This window comes from Haliotis rufescens, unplaced genomic scaffold (assembly GCF_023055435.1).
Source record: "Haliotis rufescens isolate VD_foot unplaced genomic scaffold, xgHalRufe1.0.p SCAF_12, whole genome shotgun sequence".
NCBI classification, from domain to species: Eukaryota; Metazoa; Mollusca; class Gastropoda; order Lepetellida; family Haliotidae; genus Haliotis; species Haliotis rufescens.
In genome coordinates this window covers 22286721-22306223 of record NW_025963802.1, presented here as the reverse complement: position 1 = coordinate 22306223, position 19503 = coordinate 22286721, and positions in this window count along the sequence as shown.

Genomic DNA, 19503 nt, shown 5'->3' with positions numbered 1-19503 from the left:
TCATAATATAGTAAAAAATCTCTTAAAATTAGAAATATTGACCCATTGCATTCAGATTCTGCTCACAAGTGTGAAATGTTATTTACTATCAGCAGTCATGAAGAAATCTTAAGATTCCATTAATTGTAGATTTTAAAGGCATTATCCCACTTCTGGCTAAGGTGATATGAGTCATAATATAGTCAAAAATCTCTTAAAATTAGAAATATTGACCCATTACATTTAGACCTTTGTTCATAGGTTTGAAATGTTATTTCCTATCATCAACCGAGAAGAAATCTTAAGATTTCATTAATTGTAGATTTTAAAGTCATTATCCCACTTCTGGTCTAGCTGATATGAGTCATAATAAAGTCAAAAATCTCTTAAAATTAGAAATATTGACCCATTGCATTCAGATTCTGCTCACAAGTGTGAAATGTAACTTACTATCTGCAGCCAAGAAGAAATCTTAAGATTCCATTAATTGTAGATTTTAAAGGCATTATCCCACTTCTGGTCAAGTGGATATGAGTCATAATATAGTAAAAAATCTCTTAAAATTAGAAATATTGACCCATTGCATTCAGATTCTGCTCACAAGTGTGAAATGTTATTTACTATCAGCAGTCATGAAGAAATCTTAAGATTCCATTAATTGTAGATTTTAAAGGCATTATCCCACTTCTGGCTAAGGTGATATGAGTCATAATATAGTCAAAAATCTTTTAAAATTAGATATATTGACCCATTACATTAAGACCTTTGTTCATAGGTTTGAAATGTTATTTACTATCATCAACCGAGAAGAAATCTTAAGATTCCATTAATTGTAGATTTTAAAGGCATTATCCCACTTCTGGCTAAGGTGATATGAGTCATAATATAGTCAAAAATCTTTTAAAATTAGAAATATTGACCCATTACATTAAGACCTTTGTTCATAGGTTTGAAATGTTATTTACTATCATCAACCGAGAAGAAATCTTAAGATTTCATTAATTGTAGATTTTAAAGTCATTATCCCACTTCTGGTCAAGCTGATATGAGTCATAATCCAGTCAAAAATCTCTTAAAATTAGAAATATTGACCCATTACATTAAGATTCTGCTCACAAGTGTGAAATATTATTTACTATCATCAACCAAGAAGAAATCTTAAGATTCCATTAATTGTAGATTTTAAAGGCATTATCCCTCTTCTGGTCAAGCTGATATGAGTCATAATATAGTAAAAAATCTCTTAAAATTAGAAATATTGACCCATTACATAAAGATTCTGTCTACAAGTGCGAATTATTATTTACTATCATCAACCAAGAAGAAATCTTAAGATTCCATTAAATGTAGATTTTAAAGGCATTATCCCACTTCTGGTCAAGGTGATATGAGTCATAATATAGTCAAAAATCTCTTAAAATTAGTATTATTGACCCATTACATTAAGATTCTGCTCACAAGTGTGAAATATCATTTACTATCATCAACCGAGAAGAAATCTTAAGATTCCATTAATTGTAGATTTTAAAGGCATTATCCCACTTCTGGTCAAGCTGAGATGAGTCATGATATAGTCAAAAATCTCTTAAAACTAGAAATATTGACCCATTACATTCAGATTCTGCTCACAAGTGTGAAATATTATTTACTATCATCAACCCAGAAAAAATCTTAAGATTCCATTAATTGTAGATTTTAAAGGCATTATCCCACTTCTGGCTAAGGTGATATGAGTCATAATATAGTAAAAAATCTCTTAAAATTAGAAATATTGACCCATTACATTTAGACCTTTGTTCATAGGTTTGAAATGTTATTTCCTATCATCAACCGAGAAGAAATCTTAAGATTTCATTAATTGTAGATTTTAAAGTCATTATCCCACTTCTGGTCTAGCTGATATGAGTCATAATAAAGTCAAAAATCTCTTAAAATTAGAAATATTGACCCATTGCATTCAGATTCTGCTCACAAGTGTGAAATGTAACTTACTATCTGCAGCCAAGAAGAAATCTTAAGATTCTATTAATTGTAGATTTTAAAGGCATTATCCCACTTCTGGCCAAGCTGATATGAGTCATAATATAGTCAAAAATCTCTTAAAATTAGTATTATTGACCCATTACATTAAGATTCTGCTCACAAGTGTGAAATATTATTTACTATCATCAACCAAGAAGAAATCTTAAGATTCCATTAATTGTAGATTTTAAAGGCATTATCCCTCTTCTGGTCAAGCTGATATGAGTCATAATATAGTAAAAAATCTCTTAAAATTAGAAATATTGACCCATTACATAAAGATTCTGTCTACAAGTGCGAATTATTATTTACTATCATCAACCAAGAAGAAATCTTAAGATTCCATTAAATGTAGATTTTAAAGGCATTATCCCACTTCTGGTCAAGGTGATATGAGTCATAATATAGTCAAAAATCTCTTAAAATTAGTATTATTGACCCATTACATTAAGATTCTGCTCACAAGTGTGAAATATCATTTACTATCATCAACCGAGAAGAAATCTTAAGATTCCATTAATTGTAGATTTTAAAGGCATTATCCCACTTCTGGTCAAGCTGAGATGAGTCATAATATAGTCAAAAATCTCTTAAAACTAGAAATATTGACCCATTACATTCAGATTCTGCTCACAAGTGTGAAATATTATTTACTATCATCAACCCAGAAAAAATCTTAAGATTCCATTAATTGTAGATTTTAAAGGCATTATCCCACTTCTGGCTAAGGTGATATGAGTCATAATATAGTCAAAAATCTCTTAAAATTAGAAATATTGACCCATTACATTAAGACCTTTGTTCATAGGTTTGAAATGTTATTTCCTATCATCAACCGAGAAGAAATCTTAAGATTTCATTAATTGTAGATTTTAAAGTCATTATCCCACTTCTGGTCTAGCTGATATGAGTCATAATAAAGTCAAAAATCTCTTAAAATTAGAAATATTGACCCATTGCATTCAGATTCTGCTCACAAGTGTGAAATGTAACTTACTATCTGCAGCCAAGAAGAAATCTTAAGATTCTATTAATTGTAGATTTTAAAGGCATTATCCCACTTCTGGTCAAGTGGATATGAGTCATAATATAGTCAAAAATCTCTTAAAATTAGAAATATTGACCCATTGCATTCAGATTCTGCTCACAAGTGTGAAATGTTTTTTACTATCAGCAGTCATGAAGAAATCTTAAGATTCCATTAATTGTAGATTTTAAAGGCATTATCCCACTTCTGGCTAAGGTGATATGAGTCATAATATAGTCAAAAATCTTTTAAAATTAGAAATATTGACCCATTACATTAAGACCTTTGTTCATAGGTTTGAAATGTTATTTACTATCATCAACCGAGAAGATATCTTAAGATTCCATTAATTGTAGATTTTAAAGGCATTATCCCACTTCTGGCTAAGGTGATATGAGTCATAATATAGTCAAAAATCTTTTAAAATTAGAAATATTGACCCATTACATTAAGACCTTTGTTCATAGGTTTGAAATGTTATTTACTATCATCAACCGAGAAGAAATCTTAAGATTTCATTAATTGTAGATTTTAAAGGCATTATCCCACTTCTGGCTAAGGTGATATGAGTCATAATATAGTCAAAAATCTTTTAAAATTAGAAATATTGACCCATTACATTAAGACCTTTGTTCATAGGTTTGAAATATTATTTACTATCATCAACCCAGAAAAAATCTTAAGATTCCATTAATTGTAGATTTTAAAGGCATTATCCCACTTCTGGCTAAGGTGATATGAGTCATAATATAGTAAAAAATCTCTTAAAATTAGAAATATTGACCCATTACATTTAGACCTTTGTTCATAGGTTTGAAATGTTATTTACTATCATCAACCAAGAAGAAATCTTAAGATTTCATTAATTGTAGATTTTAAAGTCATTATCCCACTTCTGGTCAAGCTGATATGAGTCATAATATAGTCAAAAATCTCTTAAAATTAGTATTATTGACCCATTACATTCAGATTCTGTCTACAAGTGCGAATTATTATTTACTATCATCAACCAAGAAGAAATCTTAAGATTCCATTAAATGTAGATTTTAAAGGCATTATCCCACTTCTGGTCAAGGTGATATGAGTCATAATATAGTCAAAAATCTCTTAAAATTAGTATTATTGACCCATTACATTAAGATTCTGCTCACAAGTGTGAAATATCATTTACTATCATCAACCGAGAAGAAATCTTAAGATTCCATTAATTGTAGATTTTAAAGGCATTATCCCTCTTCTGGTCAAGCTGAGATGAGTCATAATATAGTCAAAAATCTCTTAAAACTAGAAATATTGACCCATTACATTCAGATTCTGCTCACAAGTGTGAAATATTATTTACTATCATCAACCCAGAAAAAATCTTAAGATTCCATTAATTGTAGATTTTAAAGGCATTATCCCACTTCTGGCTAAGGTGATATGAGTCATAATATAGTCAAAAATCTTTTAAAATTAGAAATATTGACCCATTACATTAAGACCTTTGTTCATAGGTTTGAAATATTATTTACTATCATCAACCCAGAAAAAATCTTAAGATTCCATTAATTGTAGATTTTAAAGGCATTATCCCACTTCTGGCTAAGGTGATATGAGTCATAATATAGTAAAAAATCTCTTAAAATTAGAAATATTGACCCATCACATTTAGACCTTTGTTCATAGGTTTGAAATGTTATTTCCTATCATCAACCAAGAAGAAATCTTAAGATTTCATTAATTGTAGATTTTAAAGTCATTATCCCACTTCTGGTCAAGCTGATATGAGTCATAATATAGTCAAAAATCTCTTAAAATTAGTATTATTGACCCATTACATTCAGATTCTGCTCACAAGTGTGAAATATTATTTACTATCATCAACCAAGAAGAAATCTTAAGATTTCATTAATTGTAGATTTTAAAGGCATTATCCCTCTTCTGGTCAAGCTGATATGAGTCATAATATATTGTAAAAAATCTCTTAAAATTAGAAATATTGACCCATTACATAAAGATTCTGTCTACAAGTGCGAATTATTATTTACTATCATCAACCAAGAAGAAATCTTAAGATTCCATTAAATGTAGATTTTAAAGGCATTATCCCACTTCTGGTCAAGCTGATATGAGTCATAATATAGTCAAAAATCTCTTAAAATTAGTATTATTGACCCATTACATTAAGATTCTGCTCACAAGTGTGAAATATCATTTACTATCATCAACCAAGAAGAAATCTTAAGATTCCATTAATTGTAGATTTTAAAGGCATTATCCCTCTTCTGGTCAAGCTGAGATGAGTCATAATATAGTCAAAAATCTCTTAAAACTAGAAATATTGACCCATTACATTCAGATTCTGCTCACAAGTGTGAAATATTATTTACTATCATCAACCCAGAAAAAATCTTAAGATTCCATTAATTGTAGATTTTAAAGGCATTATCCCACTTCTGGCTAAGGTGATATGAGTCATAATATAGTCAAAAATCTTTTAAAATTAGAAATATTGACCCATTACATTAAGACCTTTGTTCATAGGTTTGAAATATTATTTACTATCATCAACCCAGAAAAAATCTTAAGATTCCATTAATTGTAGATTTTAAAGGCATTATCCCACTTCTGGCTAAGGTGATATGAGTCATAATATAGTAAAAAATCTCTTAAAATTAGAAATATTGACCCATCACATTTAGACCTTTGTTCATAGGTTTGAAATGTTATTTCCTATCATCAACCAAGAAGAAATCTTAAGATTTCATTAATTGTAGATTTTAAAGTCATTATCCCACTTCTGGTCAAGCTGATATATGAGTCATAATATAGTCAAAAATCTCTTAAAATTAGTATTATTGACCCATTACATTCAGATTCTGCTCACAAGTGTGAAATATTATTTACTATCATCAACCAAGAAGAAATCTTAAGATTTCATTAATTGTAGATTTTAAAGGCATTATCCCTCTTCTGGTCAAGCTGATATGAGTCATAATATATTGTAAAAAATCTCTTAAAATTAGAAATATTGACCCATTACATAAAGATTCTGTCTACAAGTGCGAATTATTATTTACTATCATCAACCAAGAAGAAATCTTAAGATTCCATTAAATGTAGATTTTAAAGGCATTATCCCACTTCTGGTCAAGCTGATATGAGTCATAATATAGTCAAAAATCTCTTAAAATTAGTATTATTGACCCATTACATTAAGATTCTGCTCACAAGTGTGAAATATCATTTACTATCATCAACCAAGAAGAAATCTTAAGATTCCATTAATTGTAGATTTTAAAGGCATTATCCCTCTTCTGGTCAAGCTGAGATGAGTCATAATATAGTCAAAAATCTCTTAAAACTAGAAATATTGACCCATTACATTCAGATTCTGCTCACAAGTGTGAAATATTATTTACTATCATCAACCCAGAAAAAATCTTAAGATTCCATTAATTGTAGATTTTAAAGGCATTATCCCACTTCTGGCTAAGGTGATATGAGTCATAATATAGTCAAAAATCTTTTAAAATTAGAAATATTGACCCATTACATTAAGACCTTTGTTCATAGGTTTGAAATGTTATTTCCTATCATCAACCAAGAAGAAATCTTAAGATTTCATTAATTGTAGATTTTAAAGGCATTATCCCACTTCTGGTCAAGGTGATATGAGTCATAATATAGTCAAAAATCTCTTAAAATTAGTATTATTGACCCATTACATTAAGATTCTGCTCACAAGTGTGAAATATCATTTACTATCATCAACCCAGAAAAAATCTTAAGATTCCATTAATTGTAGATTTTAAAGGCATTATCCCACTTCTGGCTAAGGTGATATGAGTCATAATATAGTAAAAAATCTCTTAAAATTAGAAATATTGACCCATTACATTTAGACCTTTGTTCATAGGTTTGAAATGTTATTTCCTATCATCAACCAAGAAGAAATCTTAAGATTTCATTAATTGTAGATTTTAAAGTCATTATCCCACTTCTGGTCAAGCTGATATGAGTCATAATATAGTCAAAAATCTCTTAAAATTAGTATTATTGACCCATTACATTCAGATTCTGCTCACAAGTGTGAAATATTATTTACTATCATCAACCAAGAAGAAATCTTAAGATTCCATTAATTGTAGATTTTAAAGGCATTATCCCACTTCTGGTCAAGCTGATATGAGTCATAATATAGTCAAAAATCTCTTAAAATTAGTATTATTGACCCATTACATTAAGATTCTGCTCACAAGTGTGAAATATCATTTACTATCATCAACCAAGAAGAAATCTTAAGATTCCATTAATTGTAGATTTTAAAGGCATTATCCCTCTTCTGGTTAAGCTGAGATGAGTCATAATATAGTCAAAAATCTCTTAAAACTAGAAATATTGACCCATTACATTCAGATTCTGCTCACAAGTGTGAAATATTATTTACTATCATCAACCCAGAAAAAATCTTAAGATTCCATTAATTGTAGATTTTAAAGGCATTATCCCACTTCTGGCTAAGGTGATATGAGTCATAATATAGTCAAAAATCTTTTAAAATTAGAAATATTGACCCATTACATTAAGACCTTTGTTCATAGGTTTGAAATGTTATTTACTATCATCAACCGAGAAGAAATCTTAAGATTTCATTAATTGTAGATTTTAAAGTCATTATCCCACTTCTGGTCAAGCTGATATGAGTCATAATATAGTCAAAAATCTCTTAAAATTAGAAATATTGACCCATTACATTCAGATTCTGCTCACAAGTGTGAAATATTATTTACTATCATCAACCAAGAAGAAATCTTAAGATTCCATTAATTGTAGATTTTAAAGGCATTATCCCTCTTCTGGTCAAGCTGATATGAGTCATAATATAGTAAAAAATCTCTTAAAATTAGAAATATTGACCCATTACATAAAGATTCTGTCTACAAGTGCGAATTATTATTTACTATCATCAACCAAGAAGAAATCTTAAGATTCCATTAAATGTAGATTTTAAAGGCATTATCCCACTTCTGGTCAAGCTGATATGAGTCATAATATAGTCAAAAATCTCTTAAAATTAGTATTATTGACCCATTACATTAAGATTCTGCTCACAAGTGTGAAATATCATTTACTATCATCAACCAAGAAGAAATCTTAAGATTCCATTAATTGTAGATTTTAAAGGCATTATCCCTCTTCTGGTCAAGCTGAGATGAGTCATAATATAGTCAAAAATCTCTTAAAACTAGAAATATTGACCCATTACATTCAGATTCTGCTCACAAGTGTGAAATATTATTTACTATCATCAACCCAGAAAAAATCTTAAGATTCCATTAATTGTAGATTTTAAAGGCATTATCCCACTTCTGGCTAAGGTGATATGAGTCATAATATAGTAAAAAATCTCTTAAAATTAGAAATATTGACCCATTACATTTAGACCTTTGTTCATAGGTTTGAAATGTTATTTCCTATCATCAACCGAGAAGAAATCTTAAAATTTCATTAATTGTAGATTTTAAAGTCATTATCCCACTTCTGGTCTAGCTGATATGAGTCATAATAAAGTCAAAAATCTCTTAAAATTAGAAATATTGACCCATTGCATTCAGATTCTGCTCACAAGTGTGAAATGTAACTTACTATCTGCAGCCAAGAAGAAATCTTAAGATTCTATTAATTGTAGATTTTAAAGGCATTATCCCACTTCTGGTCAAGTGGATATGAGTCATAATATAGTAAAAAATCTCTTAAAATTAGAAATATTGACCCATTGCATTCAGATTCTGCTCACAAGTGTGAAATGTTATTTACTATCAGCAGTCATGAAGAAATCTTAAGATTCCATTAATTGTAGATTTTAAAGGCATTATCCCACTTCTGGCTAAGGTGATATGAGTCATAATATAGTCAAAAATCTTTTAAAATTAGAAATATTGACCCATTACATTAAGACCTTTGTTCATAGGTTTGAAATGTTATTTACTATCATCAACCGAGAAGAAATCTTAAGATTCCATTAATTGTAGATTTTAAAGGCATTATCCCACTTCTGGCTAAGGTGATATGAGTCATAATATAGTCAAAAATCTTTTAAAATTAGAAATATTGACCCATTACATAAAGATTCTGTCTACAAGTGCGAATTATTATTTACTATCATCAACCAAGAAGAAATCTTAAGATTCTATTAATTGTAGATTTTAAAGGCATTATCGCACTTCTGGCTAAGGTGATATGAGTCATAATATAGTCAAAAATCTCTTAAAATTAGAAATATTGACCCATTACATTTAGACCTTTGTTCATAGGTTTGAAATGTTATTTACTATCATCAACCGAGAAGAAATCTTAAGATTTCATTAATTGTAGATTTTAAAGTCATTATCCCACTTCTGGTCAAGCTGATATGAGTCATAATATAGTCAAAAATCTCTTAAAATTAGAAATATTGACCTATTGCATTCAGATTCTGCTCACAAGTGTGAAATGTTATTTACTATCAGCAGTCATGAAGAAATCTTAAGATTCCATTAATTGTAGATTTTAAAGGCATTATCCCACTTCTGGTCAAGGTGATATGAGTCATAATATAGTCAAAAATCTTGTAAAATTAACAGTATTAACCCATTGCATTCAGATTCTGCTCACAAGTGCGAAATGTTATTTATTTTCATCAGTCGAGAACAAATCTTAAGTTTCCATTAATTGTAGATTTTTAAGGTGTTATTCCATTTATGGTTGAGCGAGTAAGTGACTATGGTTTTATGCTGCTTTTAGCAATATTCCAGCAATATCACTGGGGGACACCAGAAATGGGCTTCACACATTGTACCCATATTGGGAATCAACATTCAGATTCTGTTAGAAATGTTATTAAATACCATCAGCTGAAAGAAAATCTTAAGATTCCATTAACTGTAGATTTTACAGGTGTTCTCCCTTTTTCTGGTCGAGGCCATATAAGTAATAATATATACTGAACACCAAAAGTTCCTGTGACATTGAATAAGATTTAATGCAAAGTTATGTTTTTTACCAAATCTGAAACATTTTCGGTTTGCAACAGATAAAAGACTCCTGTAAATGTTCAAATGGTTTAATTTGTCATACTGACTTCAGTAAATGCGTGATTTCATAAAAAAACATGAACATGCCAAAATGTCAATTTACAAATCAATAGTGTGTGTGTCCACCTCTGGCTGCAATGCAAGCAACACATCTTCGTCTCATGGAATAGACCAGGCGTCGCACAAAGTCCTGTGGGATATCTGTCCATATCTGCTGGAGCATGTTTGAAGTTCCTACTGTGTCTGTGGAACACGTGGTTTACGTTGAAGGCGCCGATCTATCTCATCCCATATGTGCTCGGTTGGTGAGAGATCAGGGGAGCAAGCCGGCCAGGGGATGACAATTACGTTGGTTTGTTGAAGAGAATCCTGAACAAGTCGAACAATATGAGGCCGGGCATTGTCATGTTGGAAGGTAATGCCTGGGCCATGACGACGACAAAACGGTAGAACAACAGGGCCAATGATCTCGTCGCGGTAGCGCTGTCCATTGAGATTTCCCTCTACCACTATCAAACAGGTCCTCTGTCTTGCTGTAATCCCACCCCATACCATAATGCTCCTGCCCCTGAACCAATCTTCTTCCATGACACAACGCAACATTCACCTCAACGTAGGTACACACGAATCCGTCCATCGCTGTGGCTGAGGTGAAAATGAGACTCGTCAGTGAATAGAACTTGTCCCCACTGCATGGCCGTCCAGCGTAGACGCTGTCTACACCAGTGTAGACATGCTTGATGGTGGTTTCCTGTCAAAATGGGACGTCTGGCGGGTCTTCTGGCGACAATCCCTGCACATCTGAGGTGTTGACATACGGTTTGTGAAGATATTCGTCAAAGGGCAGGGATGCTTCTTGCAGTCACTGTTGCTGGTTGGAATCAATTTCGTAGGTGTATTGTTCAAATCAAGTTGTCTTGTCGATTATTGGTTACGCGTGGCCTGCCACTCCGAGGATGGTCTCTGACTGCATTCGTCTGTTGCCAATGTTGCCATAAACACCAAATGGCTCACAGGCGCTCATTTTCGGACAAGCGTGGCATTTCGTAATGTGGAATAATTGCGTAATTTTGTTGTTTTTCCGAGTAGTTGTTGTCAGCATGATGCTAAACAATGCATATGGAATCCCGTTAACGCACATGTTTTTATACCCATTCTTGGGTTGTGAAATGCATGGGGCTTGCATAAAAGTCAACTTTTGCATGGAATGCATGCTTTTCTTTAGCAGTTGCGTTTTTGTGACTTGATTCCATACATGTACTACAATATTGAAAACCAAACTTTACTTGTTTGAAAAATACAGTAAAATATTGGTGTCACAGGAACTTTTGTTATTGAGTATAGTAGCTGGCAAATAAAACTAGAAAAAAGAAGTAGTGCTTATTACCATAGTTAATGTATGGAGATCTACTTGAATGTTGAGGTAAAATGTACATACTGATAATCTATGTCAGGCAGAATAGTTTCTTTTTGTCTTTGCTTCAGGAGTTCTGACATGGTGTACAAAGTATTAAAGTACTCACGGAAATGAATAAAAAACTGTTTTTTCGATCTCAGATTTTAAATAAATGCAGTTAATATACAAAATATATAAATATTCAAACAACTCAATTAGTACTAATTCGGCCTTGGCACAAATACAGCATATCAAAGGTTTTTATGTCTTTTTACACGTAAAAGTGTGTGAAATATGAACAAAACAGACTATTGTGAAATTGAGCATAACCAGGTGTTAGTAGATCAAGGTGAATGTCCATGACCTATGACACCTTGACGACAGGTGAAAACAGGTGCTTGAAACCCACATGCATGTGATTTGTCAGTGGTTAGTGATTTGTGAGTGGCATTGTGGGATAGTGAATCATCATCAAAATATCAGAACGTAAAAGTAACATATTCCCTTCTCAAACATCAACTTACATGTCATTATTATTATGTACATAAACATAGCTGTTATTTTTATTGTTGTTTTGATAACTTTTTTCCAGGGTAATTTGCATAATGCCTATAGCCTGTTTCTGCCATGTCAATTTGGACTTAGTTTAATTTTTGAATGTTGAAAGTGCCTACAAATTACCTCCTGTAAAGTACATTTTGTATTGAGCACTGAGATAAAACTAGCAAATCCAGACCAGTACTTTTCTAGTTGTTTTGTTATTTCGTATTTACGTCTACGTAATGCTTTGCGTCGATTATTAAATCCAGCAAAACAGTTTATTTTTCATTTCCATGAGTACTTTAGTAAGAATTAGTCTTCAGGCGAATCATATGTCCTGTGATGAAAATATGAGGGCTATATTGAATTTTACTTATCGCGTACATGACGACACTTTCAAAGACATGTTAGAAGGGGTTACTTTGATCAGAAACATTATACTTCAAGGTCAAATTGTTGGTTCTCAGACTCGCTCCAAGAGAGCATTGCTACCTTTTATTGGTGAATTCTCACACAATTTATTTGGTGCCACCCTGACAGTGACGTGAATATAATATGTCAATATATCAATATCTTATCAAACAGAATGAGAGCTGAAGAAGCAGCTTTTAATGTGTCACAGGATTACATGGGTCCGTCCATGTCTAAGGCCAATGACAGAATGGATGGTTTGAAGCAAGGTTTAATTACATCATATTGAATTGACTGAACTGATAAAGGTAGAGGATTATTAGATACGATGGTTTCAGGCCATCTATGCACATTGGATACAACTTGTTGCAAAGGAGTTACATTTTGCTACTATGGTTGAAAGGAATATTAATCGGTTGAGCACAGGATTATATAAGTTGTTACAAAATGTACTATCACCTGAGTTGATACCTTTCCGACATTTAAGGCGTGCTCTATCAAAAAAAAGGAGAGCATTAGAGGATAAATATCCAAATTTCCATCTGGTTCATAAGGATTTGCCATACTATTACACAGCTACCAAGGTACATTACATAAGACATGACAATACTGTTTATGTCACTATGATGTTACCAGTAACATCCAAAGATAGGGAAACACAACTTTATCAAGTTAAGTCATTCCCAATTCCTCTAAATCACGCTTCTGGTGATGCCACAGTGGTTGGGGGGACAATACCATATATTGCCAATTCTACAGTTGACGAGACATTTTTGGAATTCACAAGTGATCAATATGAACTTTGCACTCCAAATCATATGCTTATAAAATGCCACAATCTACCAGCTCAAAGATCATTTCAAAATCCTTCATGCAATTTGGCTTTGTTCCTTAATGAAATTGACTTGGTTCATGAAGTTTGTGAAATTGGACTTGTTCAATTGTCATTTTATGTTTGAACTAAATTCAGGTGACCTGTTGTTATCTGGAATTTCCAATATACCCTAGTTATACAGACATCATTAAATATTTTACAACCTCCGCAAAAGCCACCATCGTTTTCTGACAGTATTTCACTCTGTTTAAGGCATTGTGCAATTCTTATTTAATACAGAAGTAAAGAATTTGCGAACACAGTTTATATTACCCTGGTAGTAGTAAATATTTTCATGATTAGATTAGATAATACCATTCAGCCAATATTCAGGTATTATTCCGCTATTGAAAATTAATAACTTTTCCATACCAGGGAGTAGCTTTCCCTCAGCAAATTTTAAATACTCATTTGCAATCAACTCCAGTAACTTTAGGTGTCTTAAGATTGTGTATGACCTGTGTATGTGTATTTCATCTTTGGTTTAATTACAATCAAGAACATCATTGGTGGATTGTAAACTTGTACTAACTAACTAGGGCTGGGACAGGGAACTCGGGTACTGAGTAGGACCGGATACCCACAGGACAACCCAGACCCTTGGTTAGTCACGTGATATATTGTTTAATGACAAAAATATCTAGAACTTCCACGGTTACACTATAAGTGACTAATGTTCACATTTCTTTCTGACAATGCACACATTTCTTCTGACTTCATATGTTTGAATAGAGGTAAAACTTCAGTCAACTTCAGTGTATGCATGACCAGATCGTTTTCTATGAGTATCTACATACATTTTACCAGGGCTACAGTCAAACTATTCCTGTTCCACATTTGTACTTATCTCTTGGGACCAACAGCGGGTACCCGAGTAGGGTCGGGTAATAGTGGGGTGGGTACCCGGGTAGTTAATTTGGACTCGTCCAAGGCCTATAAGTAACACTTCTTGGTCAATGTCTACCGTTTCATTATATTTGATATATATTTTTTTTAAATACTCATAATAAAAGTCTCATACAGCTGCTGTCTGCCTCTCACACTCTCTTTAAAAGTCACTCTCAGTTGCACATTTGCCAACTTGGTTGTATTATTTTGGATGAAAAGACTTCTTAAGCATGCAATTTTACTCAGTGTCATATTGATGATATTATGATTTGACATATGAAAGGTTTTCAATATTTTATGTGTTCTGAATCAAGCGCTATATCTGTACAACGATCTGCTTCGTGAGTAGACTCATTGTAACTGTAAACAGTCAAGAACTCTTCAGTAGGTTTTATCTTCTTAAGCGCTTTCTGTACCCATTCACGGCTAATCCATGGATGTGACACTCGCGGTACCAACAGTAAAACTCTGTGTTCTGCATTCACAGGGCTATCTGCTGTTCAAATGTGGCGTTTCCGGCCCATAAGCAGTTTCTCTATCAGTTCTAATCCTGAAACCAGTAAAAACAATTGTTAAGCCAATCACAATCACAACAGATTCAGGAGGAAATTCAAATAGGAGTCAAACTACTTATTGTGAAATTTCTTATTTCATATGTACCATTTTGCTATCTTAGAAAGAATACAAAATTGCTACCATCATCTTACATGTACCCTTTGGTGAGCAAATAATATACTGGAAGTCAATTTCTTCTCAAATAAAAATTCTTGTCCTTTTGCCTTGAAAGCAAGATTGTAATAGAACTGACTATCCTCAAACAAAAGCAACTTCCACAGTTGATACATTTTAAAAAGGTTATGCCACTTCTTGACAGAATGATATATTTGATAATATTAAAGCTTTATGGATGGGATGGTATTTTTAAAAAAGGTGGTAAAACATATGTTACACTTGTTGTTTTCATATATCTTACTTAGCTGTATTATATCCATAAGTCACATGTATGAATCCCTGGATTTTTTGGTTAAGACTCGATTATTCACAGGCCACAATCATGAAGCTGGAATATTGACAAGTGCAGTGTCAAACAAGAAACAAATAATCTGCTTCGTTTAGTGACACATTACTTGGAACAGTATTTCAGGCATATCATGGCATGTCAGATTAATGGGAGATAAATGCCGAACATGATGCAAGTCGAAGACGTTTCCCACTCTGATGAAAATCAAGACGACAGGTATTCTGCTGCCAAACCAAGAAACATAACCTGGACAATTCTATGACTTGAACCCACAATCATAGTATTCTGGCATGTATAATGGACATGACTCTGCACAACTAATTGCATGCCTTGGATGACTGGGTCTAGTCTGCCATACAGACCCTGAAACAATTATATCCAAAAAGAGTCTCTCCTTTTTATTATATTTTTATAACTATAACATAACAACTGTTTTGATCTGTAAAATATGTTCATTTCAGAGACAAGGTGTTTGTCTAGACTGGGCCATATGTGCTTCTGGAACTCCTAAAAACTTTTGAGAATCTGAGCTACTAGTCAAAGTATACCCTTACTTTAAAGAAGGTGTCCTGAGGTTATAATGTGTTGTGTTTTGGTTGGATCACATGTAACGGGTCTCCATATCTACAGCTTTCCATATGCCTGTATCTGATGATCTGTTGTTGAACTTCTTCTCTTGGCCAATGACCTTCGCATCATAATCATTTCTATCAGCACAGAGAAAATGTAAATGGTTAGTTCGTAAACGATGAAGGCGTAACAGTATGGTTCTTTAAGATAATATTATTATTATTATTATTGTGTTGTCATTTAGTTCTGTCTGCACCAAGTAGTCATGACTGTATGGCAGCAATATGGTAAGCTAATTTGAATCCTGCAATAAAATGTGGGACAAAAAGAAAACATGCCTTATTTTGAAAGGCAGTTATTCTCATTGTGGCTTAGTATATAAGTTTTGAAGATATCAACTTAAAGACTGTATGTATGTAACTTCTTGAAAATAATGATATGAATATTCTTTTTACAGCCGGACTCCTAACAGCATTTTGCGCAGTTGTTGTGATTGAGCACACAGTACAAAACAGTGTTCTCGTTATAACAATTTGTCAAATACTGCTTCTTGCAACTACCGTACTTGAATATGTTTTTGTTTTGTAAGCTGCATCATAGGCTTGCTACAACATTATCAATGAGAAAGGTCAGTGTTAGTGATACTCATAGGTTATCTGTAACTTTGGACATACGCTCCAGACAAACGGACACTAAAAAAGTTAAAACATAACCTTCCCATATACAATCATATCTAAATTTCACAGATTTACAAATTATTTTCACAAAATATTATTAAATCTTCTTTTGTGTTCATTCCCATAGGGAATTCAAATAATTCCAGTAAAGTAAAATTATTTTTTTCTGCTACAACATTAACAATATGAGCTAATGACCTTGCTTAAATTTACACTGAGATTCTCACACCCTTCATAGAGCCAGTTCCTCCTTGGAATTCAAGTATCAACAATCTCCTGAGCAGTTAGAGATCTGAACAGACAACTAGTCAGTAGTAATTAGGGAATCATCTGGTGACATGTTTATGGCTAGCATGTAGAGTCAGTGCTAGCAGTAGCTTGCCTGTATTCAGTTGTTTGAGCCCTCAACAGACCAATGAACCCTTCAGTATAAACTATCAATTTCCACTTTCCCCAGTTTGGCTTTAGCAAGTCTAGAAATAGACAAATACACACTTCCATGAAAGGTGGTAATACATCAATCTATACAGATGTTCACAATTAATAATCAACCTATGACATTTTATACACAATATCATCATACAATCTACACTAAATGGAATGTTAAGTTTTCTTCTTGGCTGATGATAGTAAATCACATTTCAAACTTGTGAGCTGAATGCTATGGGTTAATATTTCTAATTTTAAGAGATTTTTTACTATTTTATTACTCATGTCCCCTCGAACAGAAATAGGATAACGCCTTTAAAGTCTACAATTAATGGAATCTTGAGATTTTTTCATGACTACTGATAGTAAATAACATTTGAAACTTGTGAGCAGAATCTGAATGCTAGGGGTCAATATTTGTATTTTTAAGAAATTTTCTACTATATTATTACTCATCTCCCCTCAACCAGAAATGGGATAAAGTCTATAAACTCGACAAATAATGGAATCTTAAGATTTCTTCTTGGCTGATGATAGTAAATAACATTTCTAGCCCGTGAGCAAAGCCTGAATACTTTGAGTAAAGATTTCTAATTTTAAGAGATTTTCTACTATATTAATACTCATATCACCTTGACCAGAAATGGGATAACACCTATAAAATCTACAATTAATGGAATCTTAAGATTTCTTCTTGGCTGATAGTAGTAAATCACATTTCAAACCTGTGAGCAAAGCCTGAAGGCTACGAGTAAAGATTTATAATTTTAAGAGATTTTCTACTATATTATTATTCATATAACCTTGACCGGAAATGGGATAACACCTTTAAAATCTACAATTAATGAAATCTTAAGATTTCTTCTTCACTGATGATAGTAAATAACATTTCAAACTTGTGAGCAGAATCTGAATGCTATGGGTCAATATTGCTAATGTTAAGAGATTGTTGACTATATTATTACTCACATCCCCTCAACTAGAAGTGGCATAAATGTGATGCTTTCAAAAATTAAGGGAATCTTGAGAGCTTTGTTTCCTGAACATTGTCATTCACATTTACAACCTTTGAGAAATGTACTTTGACAATAAGCTTTGCATATGAAACTACATAGTTTTAAAAAAAGCTTGGTCCCCTTCACAGCTGTAATAGGCTAACTGATCATCATGGAGGGACTGACTGCACAATGCATGACATTGTCCTAGGTCTGTACCTGCCTTGATAGAAACCACAGAAAAAAAAGTAAAAAGTAAAGGTATAATGACTTACCTACACATTCTCGTCTTTCAAAGAAATATTATCTTAGAAACTTCAGCCACTTGGCCTTCAACAGCAAGGACCAGACGACCATTTTGATCAAGTTGTGAAGGGAGGATAACTCTTACTGTTGCTTTGTCTTGCAAATATTAATGTCAATGATGACAGAGCATGAGATAACAAGTTCAGTTCTCCATTAGTAATGGGTTTATTAAATATATGTTATCTGTCTTAAGTTGGTAATTTTGAAACCTTTCTAAATATTTCAATCATATTAAATAATGTCATTTAGATTCCATATGATCTCCCCAGAAATATGAGGACATTTTGCTGGCAAAACGGTTATGAAAGCTTCAACGTATATATCTCAATAAGCTACCAGGAATGGTTCAATGAGTTTCCCAGTTATTTTAATGCTGACCAGGAAGGAGATTTTGTCATACCGGGTATTACATATGGTATTTTTCCCTTTAAAACAATGAGAAAAAGAATAGGGTGGTGGGTGAATCAAAGGAACATTAAAGAAATCTTTTTCAACAATTTCTACTCTAATATTTCTATATGTAATTAGTTTCTTTTATTTTTTAAGTTGGACTTCTAAGATGAAGCACAAACTCTCTCACATCCTGCATCTGCTATGCCTGGAAGCAGTTACATGCACCTCCACCATTAATATAAAAATTAGTTGCTTTTATCATCATGTACACATTAATCAAATGGAGTGATTTTGAATAATTGTTACCACTAAAATCTAACATGATAATGATAGTAATATTTACAAAAAATGACTTAGGGACTTGAGAATACAAACAAAAATACACGCATCAGTTGCCAGAGGGCTTCGAGGTGTTGGGGCTTAGAAATCCCTTGAATAGTACAAATTTAACTGTACCCCTTTCAACTCTGACATGTTGAGTATTCATTGTTTGATGTTTAATGACACACTTAGTAATATTCAAAATAATTAATATTATTATATTGATGTACATATTCACATATATTTTGTGAACATCATGGCCTATTGTACAATGTCATGAGTATTTATTCCTAGACATTTACCTGCTGTGTTACTGTGTATGAGAAGAAATGTCCAACTCTCATAACTCTTGAAAAATAGCATAACACAAACATCCTAGGAACTTGAATTATTACGCTTGTATCCCCACCAATGAGTGGCATAACATCTTTAAAATACATAAATTAGAGAATAATTTTATTTTCATTTGGCTTTTGCTATTTTGTAGGAAAACACTGTGTTCAGAAGTGGCCAAGATAGCTATTTAACAGAAAATTTACTCTGTTATTAAACATGTCACCACCTCACAAAGGTTATGATATGATAGACAATTAAAT